At 32.4% G+C, this 9678-nt stretch overlaps 1 protein-coding gene across 4 annotated transcripts in view; it reads left to right on the top strand.

Annotated features, from left to right (window-relative positions):
* Window positions 1-499: 499 nt before the first annotated feature.
* LOC110996475 (protein bric-a-brac 1) overlaps window positions 500-9678 on the top strand; it is a 28210-nt gene continuing 19031 nt past the window's right edge. For 2 of the 4 annotated variants that reach the window (XM_022264147.2, XM_045632319.1), the window contains exon 1: window positions 618-858. The gene's annotated coding sequence lies outside the window, so the exon portion shown is untranslated. Of the gene's footprint in view, window positions 959-9678 lie in introns of all 4 variants that reach the window. The other 2 variants (XM_022264149.2, XM_022264148.2) reach the window with 2 other exon arrangements.

Below are 9678 nucleotides of genomic sequence, written 5' to 3'. Positions count from 1 at the left end.
TAATTAGCTTGCTGATTAAGACTAAATGGAATCCCTAGTGCCTACGTGATTAGTAAAACTAGGTATTAGCAGTTTAGATAATATTTAGTACAAGTTTGAATTTAACATTTTTAAATTAATATGTTTCATATAAATGATTTGAGTCCAGTGTCAAATTTAAGATCGGTACGCATTTAATCCTTCTATAGTTAATGATTATTATAAAGAACTTTTGTATAGTAAACGCATGGTTGCTTATTGAAAATGTCAAAGAGTATAGATAGCGATGGCGCTATCAAGTTGCGCCTGACCGCCTCACCGGCCGCGCTGCAAGGCGCTCCGGCTGCGACGGTGAGGATGCAAGGGCGCCGTGCGTCTTGCCGAAATTATTCGGGGCTCGCTGCACAATCGATTTTTCCCGCCCGATGCGGAAAATTGTTCGGGGCGGGGCGGGTGTGGGACGGGGGGGCAACGGCAGGGGGGGCAGGCGGAGTGCAGCGGGGCGGTGCAACGCGCGCCGCCGCCGTCCGCGGCCAGACAGTAGGACGGCGACGCCACTGCGAGTCGGTGACCACGGCGCGAAGAGCGCGCTCGCTCCCCGTGACATGTAGCGCGGCCGAGCGCCGCAGCCTCGCGACCACACGCCGGTGGCGGCGCCCATGCGCTCGCCGTCGGCCCGAGACCCTCGAACCCATAAGTGTTATCGGTGCATCTGAAGCGAGCTCGTCCCGTCATATCGACACCGTCGGATGGAACCCGGAGTGCAGCGATTCGCAAGGTTAGACTAATATTTGAATGTGAGTGTTGTGCGCCGCCCAAGCCCCAAGCCGCCCGCCGCAACCCTTCAGCCGTACGCGCAGTCCGCACGCTTAATTCTAGGTACGTCCGAAAAACGAGGGAAATCACCGATGACTCATACGGAAAACCGTAGCGTGCGTTGAATTTTGTTTTATTGATACACCATAGTTCACGATATAAGGTATGTGGTAGTAGACGTAATCTGTATTAATATTGATAATAACTCAGTAATATAGGACCGATAGTTCTCAAGTTGATTTTAATTTTGATACATATTGGTTACGTTTATTTTCTAATGTTCCCATCTCAAGAGTTATATCTGTACGATTAGAATGCATAAGTTTGATGCTATGCTATACACAGTTTGCCTAAATTTGAAAAAATAAAACTATAATTTACTCTTACAACGTAATCAAAGTTATTTAATGCCATTAATTAATATTGTGGCATAAGTAAAATTTAGAAAAATCATACTGCCACATATCCTAACTAAAATATTAAAGTTTGAAATTTTGTTATAAACACGCTTAACTGCTTTTGAAGGATTTTGGTACAGAACTAACATTAGATATAGAAATATATATACTGAATATAGCACGTGCAGACTCTTGTTTTTGTTTACATTCTAGAATACGATTTAGGCATCGTTGTAATATTTTTAGATAATATATTATGTGTGTTATTAAGCAAAACTGGATTTTATATTACGGCCTTCTTTTAGCAGATAAAAGAAAGAATTCATAATTTAATAGAAATTTGGACGTAGTTGTACAATCCACTGTACAAAGTGATTTAAAACAAATTTTTACTAAGATTAGATATATTTAGTTTTGATTTTAAAACGAATTTGAGTAAAACTATGGGATTTATATATTAATATTATTATTTGTGTAAATCCATTAGATGTCTATCATTTTATCGAAACACAATGCTATCTTTTGGTGTACGATAAGAATTATTTTGTTTAGTAACTGACCTACCTCAGTTAGACTGATTCAAATGTCTTTGAGACATGCATTTTAATAGCTACTGCGCATGTTTTATCTGTAATCAACAAGGAAATAAAATTCTGTGTGTCATATATATCTCAAACTTACTTGACACAAATCAACAGTTTATTCGTAAAATGCCACATGTATTAGGAATGATATTTTTCACTTGAAGAATAAAAGGCTTTTGGTTATTTTTCCTTATTAAGAAGAAGAGATTCCAGTGTTGTTGCCCGTTAGTTTCTTTTTTTTTATATATAGGCATCGTGTTGTTTTATTATACGTATATATAAAAGAATAATGTGTATGTACGTTTTTTGCTTTAGTATATACATACATAAAATAATATTGATATCCTACTTATAAAACTTAATTAATTATTTAAAGTTAGTACTAGATAAATTTGGGTTTAGTTTAATTGCATTGTCCATAAGGTTTTTTTTAAACGGTATCTTTAAAAGTAACCTCTATAATATATAGACTAGCATAATACGTATGTTGTATTCTTCAATTTCTGTACACCCATATATTATTTGCATTAAAGTGATAAAAAATTCGTAGATTGCATATGAATATCCTTAAAATAACCTTGTATTCAAGGTTATCTAGTTAAACCTATCTGTTATCACTAAAAGATATAATGCAACACGATTTATTAAGTACATCATATATTTTTGAATAGGCCTTATAGGCAGTTATGTAATATATTATGGACAGACGACAATGGATCATACCAATATTCAAGTTATCGGACGTTATTGCTACGAGTCGTTATATTGATTGGTTTGCAAGTTTTACAGATCTATAGAAATACATAGTATATTGGTTTCGCTAAGATAGCTTAACTTATGATGGAGTTTTTACCTTATCTATTTTATATTTTGTCTACCTTTTTTCATAAACTATCTGAAACAAAGCATCACTGTATGTCTAGGAACTGAACTTAAACTTTTGATTGAGTGAATTATACTAAAATTTGGTGGATTTGTTTAATAATAAGCGGTTAGTACTCCGTCAACAATATTATATAATGTACATATTTGTTTTGATTCACCCATATCCTGTCCCACGACATGGAACTTGACTTTTCATTGGACTTATTCGCATTTATAAACTAGTTTTAAAACTTGTGGATAGTTTTGAATATTTTAAAATTTACACCATTTCGTCGGATTCAGGTTTCAAGTCACTGAAATCTATAAAATATGTCACGTAAATGTTAATAAACATAGATACAAAATTAAAAGAAATATTTTAAATTTGTTTATTAATTATCTTAGTTCTTCATATTTATTTTAATACAAAATTAACTTAAATCGTAAAATTAAAATATGAAAACAGATATACATACAAATTAATATCTCCTCGTAATATATTAAATGTGAATTTAACATTGATCGCGTGCAAGTAACATTTTAGCGGCGAAGTGCAGAGTGCGTAGCATTGACGCGAAATTCGCGTTAATAATATTTCGGGCATGGCAACTATCTGCAATCGAAAAAGTCGACGGCGGCCGTGGCGCCTACGCACACAAAGGTAACATATCAACACACGTGCACTTAGCTCACAATAGGCACCTAGGTCATATATCGCAGTCTATTCACGCACACAGACGCCGAAAAGTCGCCAGAGCATAATATGCCCGGACGCAGACTTTACCCTTGAGCATGTGCATAATAGTTGAGACTTAATTAGCGCATTGATAAAATTTGATAAACCAATATATTATCTTTTTCGGTGATAAAATGCATGCTCGAATCATGAATTATCGTTGGAATGCTCCCTGTCGTCGATCGCTTTAAACTATTTATATATTTAACAGACGATTTCTTAATAAATATACACTTATGCCAAAATTAATTTGTTTGTTACGCCTGCACGCCTAAGCCGCTAACTTAACGTCGGCATAGAAACATTTATGTCTAGAGAACATCCGTTTAGCTGGTCATGAACAGTTTTTTGATAATTATAATTAATTAATACAATAATCATAAGCTGTTCACAAACTATAACAATTTAAGTATAACAAGTTTAAGTATTAAATCCTTACCCGGAATTTAAAATCTTATATTTTTCGAATATTTTTGCGAATTCAGGAACTGGAAATTATACGTGCTATGTGATCCAATTAAAAATGTGTGCGTGAATGAACGTTGTTCATATTTTCACTACAGCAAATCCACTTGGTAAATATTTGTATGAGAAATTAAAATATTATAGGTATCGATTTAGTTTTACCGATATTCTTGTGTCAACAACTTTGCTTGTCTAATAAAAAACAAATTCTAGAATATAATTATAGCAAATAGAACACAAAAACACATTGTCTTCCTCTTAATAGTGGCTGAGAAGTAGATATTATAAATGTAAATGTAAAAAAAATATGTGTGTGTGTATTAGAAGTGTGTACACATTTTTGTTTAATATTCGTTTTAATAAATTAAATATTACGTTTTGAAATGATTATTAGTGTAGCACTTGATTTTGAGACGTTAGTTTGTAAACCAAAAACAGATTCTTTTCGCCTTTTTAGAGACTGAGAAGTATATATATACATTATATATGTGTGTGTATCAGAAGTGTAGACTCGTTTAATATTCGTTTTAATAAATTGAATGTAGTATTGAATATTTCCGTAGCACCTTTTTTATACGTTGGCTTGGAAACTAAGGGTTTGATTCTAGGTGAAAGATCTTTTGAAATGACCCCTTGAAATATAATCAAACCAGAGAGAAATTAACATTTAGAAAATTACACAGTTTAGTTTATAGATTAGTTAGATTTACTTATTATTTTATATAACCTTAATAAACAATTTATTTATTAATTTCTAAATCATGGCTTAACATAAGATACTCGTTGATGTCTTATCAAGGTTTGTCCTGGCCTACGCAGATGAAGTTAACAAGTTCCAATATCCTTACTAGAAAATATCCTTGAATAATACTTTTAAAATTTCTTATAGTTATTTTTGTACAGGTTGTATATATAATAAAGGTGGTATTTTAAACAGTTTAAATGTGAAAGGGCAGGGAAGGCTTATAAAAGGTGTCCCGAACATATTAAATAATGATCCAGTGGCACTACAACCCTTTATGTGCTGACATTTGTAACTTTTGACTGTTTTTCTTTTGAAGGCATAGCAAGCTGTGCCCGGCACATATTTACCTTCTAAAATACTCCAGTTTCCTTCATGATGACGAACGCAATATTTTAAACGACCGAAATAGAGATAATCAAATAGTGCACCGGGGTTAAATCGTGACACATGTTAAAGGTACGCTTAATCATTTAAAATTCAAGGTTGTCATGTATTGAATTTTGAAATACGGTAGCTATAGCTTGCATTCTCGAACCGTATCATACCTTAGTGCTGCTCGGGTAGGCAGGCGGACTATAAATTCTGGAATAATAGTCATTATAAACGTAAAAGAAACCGTAAAAACACAGTATTGCTATCTCACAACCTTTGCCGTTAAAAGCAATCAAGCAGCAATCTCGCATAATATAATAATTGATAATTAAAATATTTACAAAGTTGTTAAAAAACACGTGTATAACACTTATTTCTTAGAAGACTGTTATAAATAATTGCTAGGGATACAATTAAGAACAATAGTTTACGACTAAAATTTTTAAATTGTCTTTGGTAAAGCGAGTACTACATAATAAACTTAACGGATAAAAACGAGAATTTATTACATAATTTACATAGCACGACCCTTCGTTCGACCATTGATTGTACTACAGTCGCGCTTTGTACTAATGATTTCACTCAGGCTATAAGGATATATGCAATATGGCTGAGCCATTTAAAAACTATTAAAATACGCGTCTGGTTTCCACGACGACGTTTAGCTATCTGTGTAAAAACATCTTTTGTGTGTCACGAGTCACGACTATACCAACATATTATGCATCGACTCAAAGATTTGAGATAAATTAAACCCAAAAATTACTTGGTAAACAAGAAGTTTTTTTTGTGTCTGACTTTGTCTGACCTTGCGAATTTTTTCGTCTACAAAAACTGGCCTAGGGGACTTTAGAAATACTTATGACTTTATTTTATAGTCATAATATTTCTTTAATTCACAACTTTATGCGTAACATATATATTCACACTTATTTACAAATGTATATTAAATAAAACAGATTACACATGGTTATATTTAATATAGGCCTTACACTGTCATGTTTTAAAAAAATATCAGTATTGAAGCCAATTTTTCTCGCATATCACTTTATATTAGGTAAACCTAATGTGCCCATTCTTAATGCCGGCCCGTTAAATATCGGTACGATTTGTTCTAGAAGGCCCCTTAGTCATATTGGATCGGAAATACCTCGACATGCTACTAATACCATACAACATAACGTCTCTGTTGAAAAAAAATACATATAATATTTCTCGTAGTCTATTTGATTGCACTCATAGCTTTGAATCCCGACTACTTGTATTTGAATTTGCACCAATGGACTATGGATGTGCGCATTTAACACTCGCTCGTACGGTAAGAAAAACATTGTGAGGAAACCGGCATGATTTATGTCGGATCATCGACTCGCCTAAGAAAAAACAAATGATTATGCAACAGATATACCAATCTGAGGTATATATTATAGAAGGTTGTAGCACCACTGTTTATTTATTATTTTCCATAAGTGTTTTATAAGAGACTAAATTTATCGTGTGTTAGTATTATGATTTTTGAAATGGAAAATAAATGTCATCTCTGTGACGTCAAATATAACAGAGATTTGGTAGATAATATCATATGACGTACGTACACTACTAGTTTGTAAGAGAACAAACGGGACGACGACCTCATCTGAGCAATTGAACTTTTTGTTAATAGTTTTTGGAAATACCCATGAACCTCTTGTTATTTTTGGTGAACTTGATTTTTATATTCGTATTAGTAGTAACATGACTCTTGCAGTTTTACAGAGTAGACCTCTTGATTCTAGTTTAAGTCGTCGGCGATATTGATATATTAAAAATACGTAGTCTGCAAGATTTATAACCTTATAAATTTTATGTTAAATTGATAAAAATGTGTGATGTAAATATTGTATAAAATTTTAATTAGCAACTCTCATGACTCAATTCTTAAGTAATTTGTTATTTTGATACAATAGTACAATAAATATTTATTAAATAGTGTAAAAGTACAATAGTAGTGACGTCAATTTATTGACGTGATCCGCATAATGTAAGATAATCAATTTTACAGGCCCATTTATTAAAGTAACGTGCATAAATCGAGCATTGCAAGTTGTCACGCCCAGATTTCATATGGTTTTCCAAACAATAATAGTGAATTTATTGCTGCTATCCCGATGTCGGCGATAGCTTTCGTGCAAAAATTCAGCGTAGGCGCAACTCTCCACCCGCGCTCATTCACTTAGAACCACAAATGCATTAACTCAAAAATTATCATTTTTTTATTTTAAAAAAATGTATCAAAAAATAACATAATTAATACTAATCTGATCTATGGGGCTCGTATTTGGTAAAGGGACCTAACCGGGTATAATTATATAATATATTAAAGTACAAACTGATTAGAATTTAATATAACGATAATTTATTAATCTATTTAAAACTTTTTTATAATTATTACATTTAAATAATGTATTATTAAAAATAACAAATCAGTCATCAAAATATATCAGTCATAATGTGCTCTGCTTCTGGTATTGTATTGTAACTGGTCTGGTAATATTTAAGTACTACTGAAGATTTAATCAATTTTCTTTGTTGTAATAATATCTATATATAAAAATCTCATACCACGTACCGTTTATAAATACTAGTTTCTAGACTTATTAAGCTTATCAATTGAAAATCTGTTAATAATAATAAGACGTGATGCGTATTTGTATGATTAGTTGTTAATACGACGCACCGCATAATTTTAGATTGATGAGTTTTGAGTTTTTTAAGTTAAAAATTACAAAAATAAATAATAAAAAATAAAATGAGTATAAAAAACCGGCTAAAATTTCATTCTCAGACACTTATTTAGTAGACATTTGTAAATGTATTAATTATTTAACGTTTCGCAGACTGATAAAATTACACAGTATTTTTAATTAGTTTCACAAGTCTACAAATTTTCTATTGGCTTGTATGACATTGTAACTAGCAACGTTTATTTATATACAAATTTATGTCCAACATAAATTACTGGCATTTACAAAAGAGATACTCGACATGTTTATTTATTTATTATATACTTTATTGCTCACAGTAAAGTACATATTGTAAAAAGCACATTCGGATGGGCTTTGAGATCAAGTAATCTTTTATAAGCAAACTTGGTAAAATAAAAAAAAATATTCGTAGGGTGAATAAAACAAAGACTGTTGTCGTACATACAGTTTAAGCGCAGAATATAGCTTGTGGAGTGTAAAACGAAGATACTGTTTTTTTAATGTTTTAAAACAAACGAGGGTGCAAATAAAAAATGTATTAAAAACCATTTCATACAAAATCATATAAAATGAAGCGTTTAGGCGCAGCCGGAAGTCCATCTAACGAGTTACGTAGATAACCAATCGGTAGGCAACTATTCAAAGATATACATTGCGAATATGTGGTGTGTGTTATTTCGCACGACCTTGATCCCCACGCAGTGTACACGGTATTACGCGTGTAACGTTAGGCGATGTTCATACTTTTGCATTTGTGCACTGAAATTGCAATTTTCAAAGGGTGCTACGGCCTACGGCTTTTGTAGCACATTTATTTCGGTGTGTTATTCCGCAATAATTAATTATGCTCGAGTGAAAATGCGTTTCCAAGAAGCCAATCAATGTAGCATTTCTATAAGTATTTAACCACAGATTACACAAATGGAATAGGCATTGGTGAAGAGTGAGGGTTGAAGGACACTTTTTGAGGTAGAATTATATATTATTAATACATATTTTTACTTGTAAAATATTTATCAATTCTTCTGTGCATTTGTTTAGAAACACATAGAACTGTAAGAAGCTTCAAGGAAGTTATAACTTTAATTATAAATTCTATCGCTATTGACTTTTAATAAAAACCATGAATCTCATGTGTGGAAAGTCCCTAAAAAGATTAGATCAAAGCGATGTGCAAACTGCAATCACCGAAGACTGAAGCAATGCTACAATGACCTTGCGGAAGTGGAATTTGCGTTAGCTCTTCGTAATAGTTATTTTAATACATAAATTATTAAAGTGTTTATAACCGGTATATTTGAATTTAGAATTTCGGATTGCGGATTTAACACTCGTAAGACTAATGAGATTTCTAATTTTCTGTGGAATATCATCATGATAATTATATAGTACAATATTAATTATGACAGATAATATAGGTAATTAGCTTGTAGATTCATTTGTTTTAATGTGTTTTGACAGTATGAGCTGGTCAATTGTTTAGGGACTATCAGCTGTATGATAATTGACACCTGAATGAATAATTTATAAAAGAAAGGTAAAATAACCTTTAGGATTGTATGAAAAATTATTTCTCAAATTTTAAAAAATAACTAATTGTCTAGTAGAAGCGACAGGACGCCTCTTCTAACATAACCATGATGAGAACCAAACTATGATGTGGCGTTTTATTTAAATATCCTGTTAGGATTATTATGTCTACACCCTTACACATATAATGCACGTTAGCGTCACTATTGTGTGACGAAGGTCATACAGACATCTAGTTTAGTAACCATGTTCTTTAGTAATCACCATCGCACTCTGCCTAGGCTATTTTCCTCTTTCCGGTAAATATGAGATCTTAGTTTGTAATTTTCAATACAGTACTTACACCTGTATGTTGTGTATTCCAACGAAAAACTGGTTAGTTGAATTAAAAGAGTTTTTGCGTATAAACTAATCTTCGCAAATCTTAGTTATGGCAATATTTTGT

Source organism: Pieris rapae, chromosome 2 (genome assembly GCF_905147795.1).
Source record: "Pieris rapae chromosome 2, ilPieRapa1.1, whole genome shotgun sequence".
Taxonomy (NCBI): Eukaryota; Metazoa; Arthropoda; class Insecta; order Lepidoptera; family Pieridae; genus Pieris; species Pieris rapae.
The sequence above is the reverse complement of the archived record's forward strand: the minus strand, read 5'-3'. Positions and strand labels throughout refer to the sequence as shown.